Here is a 3,846-nt window from a genome sequence, read left to right as displayed (position 1 = left end):
GACAGTGATGCTCCTTTCTTTACCAGAAATCCCAGATGTTCTCTGGTAAAATTTGTTAAGTTATTTTGTTGTAATATTTGTTTTTTTTTGGGGGGGAGAGACAGTTTTACCTGATTAGGTCTCCATAGCTCTTGCTGCCCTGGAAGTTTCACATATATACTTTGATAGGCTAAAGAGAAATTGAGATGGGAGAGAGATACAGAGGGAGAGAGAGACACCTGCAACACTGCACCATCACTCCGGAAGCTTTTCCCCAGCAGGTGGCTACTGGGGGCTTGAACCTAGGTGCCTGTGTATGGTAATGTGAGCACTCAGATGGGCGTCCCACTGCCTGTCTGGAACAAACTTAATAGCCCAGGACAATTCTTTCTCTTTTCCAAAGAAGCCAGATAGCCTCTTTTGCTATTACTGCGCCCCACACCATTTTCCCAGCAAGACCCACAAAAAGAGCTATTAGCTTCACAGAGGAGGGTTTCTGGGTAGTTCAGATTCTGCCTCTTTGCAGGCCAATCTCCATTTTTCACCTTGGATTCATATGGAACATTATTTGAAATAGTAAATTAATCAGTTTGCTAGGTGAGCACAAATATATGTTACCTGTAATTCACAATGGAATGATAAAAAGCAAACTTCACCCTTCAAGAATTATGTTAGTGCTCAGTTATCAATATTGACTACACTATAGCACTAAATTCAATTATCTGGGCACATAGTTACCTTTGATTTGCATACGGCACTTCAAGTCATGCCATGAGCAATGAATGCTGTCTGTCAATTGACAAATTAGAGCCATAAAGTCTAACCTGCTGTTACAGTGTTTATGATTCAAGCTCCACTTCACATCTTTTATGTCTAATTTTATAGCATTGCACTCATCACCAGCACCTCTGGGCACAAGTACCAAGTACCGCTTACAAAAACAACAGATTGGCAAAAATCAGGCTCCAAGGCTCACCCCACTGCCCTATTTGCAGGCACCACAAGCCCCAGTCAGCATGTGGATCTTCTTCTGCAAACCCTGAAGGCTTACATCCCTGGACTCTTAATGAACTCAACCAGAAGGCAGACACTTTATGCAGGTCAGGGTGTTCTGGGTCTCTCAGGAACTTATCTAAACTTAATGACCAATTACAGTTGTGTAAGAGGCAAGATGAGAGTCATTTCAGTATCATGTAGTAACTATATGAGTAAGTGAATTAAACAACACTTACCATATGCCACTGTGTTCTGAGAGATCTATTTGTTTAATCCCCTTGATATCACTGTGAAGTATGCCATGCTATTTCTATTTTACAAACGAGGAAACTGAGGCATAAAGTTGTGTGCCTTGCAGGGTCTCCCAAGTGCGTTGCTGCTGGTCCGTGCTTCTGGAGACTGGAGCACGGAGAGTGTGTGGCCTCAGCGTGTGAGGAAGTGTTCCTGGACCAGCCTGTAGCAAGTGGAGGAGGAGACAGGGTCAGGCAAGAGGAGGAGGTGTGGTGCTTCAATTTAGTCTGTGCGGTGTACTGGAGAAGAGACGGTTCTGGAGTTTCCCAAGTTGCGTGAAGCTTACAGGACTTTGTGTTATGCAGATTGCCCCTGGAATTGGAACTGTGACCTGGGGTGAGGCAGCTCTCTTTAGTATAGAACAGTTTCTATAGAGACTCTTCTTGCAGTAGTCCCAATAGTCAAACAGTTAAAAATCATTTAGTTCTAAAGGGGGATCTGGCAGATGTACCAAAAAATCCCGTATGTAAGGGAGCTAGGATTCAGAGCTAGGATGTCTGGTGTCAGAATTCACTCTCTTAACTACTAGAATGCATTTTACTATGTGAGTAGGGATAGGTAATGCTGAGATATTTAATGGGGGCATTGAAAATACTTCTAAAAGAAGATGAAAAATGAGGTCAGTTTTTTTTTCTTTTCCTTTTGTTTTGTAGATAGGCAAAGAAACACACAACACAGAACACAGCTCCCTTCACCATGGTGGGTGCTGGGCTTGAACCTGGGTCATATAAATGGCAAAACAACACACTGGACAAGTGAAGTAGTTCACCAGTCATAAAGTCAAATATTTTATGTGGCATATTTTTCACTTCACTGTCAAGTAGTTCAGTACTTGATAGTAAAGTGAAGCTTAGTTCTTAAATTATAGTTACTGGACTGGGAGACAGCATAACCGCTATGCAAAAAGCCTTTCATGCCTGAGGCACCAAAGATCCCAGGTTCAATCCCCAGCATCACTATAGGCTAGAGCTGAACAGTGCTCTGGTTGAAAATAAATAAATAAATAAAATTTATTTAAATAATAGTTACTGCCCTTTAGTATTTATATAGTATAAATTGACACTGACTAGATTAGCCAACAATATCAAACACAAAAACTGTGAAGTGTCTCCAAACTCCTATGCATATAACTATGCAAATATTAATTAAAGGTAACATATGCACCCCTGTGTTTATAACTGTATTATTCACAAGAGCCCAGGAGTAGAAGCATCTTAAATGCCATTGACAGGTGATAAAATAAAAACTTATAGGACATGTAGTCAATAAAAATTTAAAAAAATAACATTGTGTCTTTTGGAACGACATGAATGGAAGTTGAGAGGTGATTATGCTTATTGGAGCAAGCAGATTAAAGACAACAAGTGGGTGATTTCATTCCCATGTGGGATACAGAGAATTGGAACACATGAACTTGTTTAAAAAAATCATGGCCAAACTGTTCTAAGACTTTGAGAGTCATGACAGTTACAGTTGGGGAGGGGAGCATGGAATTTTAATGAGGGAATTACAGAAGCCAGACCTTCCACCTTCTGCACCCCCATAATGATCCAGGATCCATACCCCTAGAAGTTCAAAGAATAGGAAAGCTTCCAATGGAGGAGGTTGGATACGGAACTCTGGTGGTGGGAATTGTGTGGAATTGTACCCCTCTTATCCTACAGTCTTGTTAATCATTATTAAATCAATAAAGAGAAAGATAGTGAACCCATACAAAAAGAATTTTAATGATAGGTGCAGTGTGGAACTAAATACTCATAATCATGCAAACCATTATTAAATCATTTGAAATAAATAAACTTTAAATAAAATTAAAGATCACTGTTTCAGTGACCATGTGGTACAACTGGTTAAGCCACATATTGCCATGAGCAAGGACCTGGGTTCAAGCCCTGCTTCCACACCTGCAGGGGAAAAGCTACAAAAACAGTGAAGCTGTGCTACAGGTCTCTCTCCCTCTCTCCTTCCTTTTTCCCTCCCTCTCTACCACCCCTTTCCTTCTCTATCAAATAAGTATGTAAACAAAAATTTAAATGTTTCTATTATCTTTATTTATTTATAGGCTAGAGACAGGCAGACATCAAAAGGTAAGGAGGCGATAAAGAGGGAGAGAGAGAGAAACCTGCAGCCCTTCTTCACCACTCGCAAAGCTTTTTCCTTGCAGGTGGGGAGCGGGGGCTTAAACCTGAGCCCCCGCATTGTAACGTGTGTCATAAAGCTCAGCCAGGTGCATCACCACTCGGCCCCAACAAAATATTTTTTTAATCACTATCTCAAAAGAAGGACAGAGAGAAATAGAATTTCTAAGTAGCCAAGTCTTAGGAAGGGCAATGCTACATCTCAGACACCTGGGCTGAAGTGATACCAGATTTTGTTTAAGTCTCTCACTATTGTTTCCTACTCTGTACAGGTTTTTCTCACATTAAGACAAAAAAAATGATATATCAAAACAACCAGAGAGAAACTATCTCAAATATTCTATTGTCCCAAATCTAGGAGAAAGGTCTCTCCCGTTAGCTTTGCCTCCTAGACACCTGTATATATAGCCAGTTCTTATGGGATCTGCCGGGCTAGCTTCTA

Source organism: Erinaceus europaeus, chromosome 21, assembly GCF_950295315.1.
Source record: "Erinaceus europaeus chromosome 21, mEriEur2.1, whole genome shotgun sequence".
NCBI classification, from domain to species: Eukaryota; Metazoa; Chordata; class Mammalia; order Eulipotyphla; family Erinaceidae; genus Erinaceus; species Erinaceus europaeus.
The sequence above is the reverse complement of the archived record's forward strand: the minus strand, read 5'-3'. Positions refer to the sequence as shown.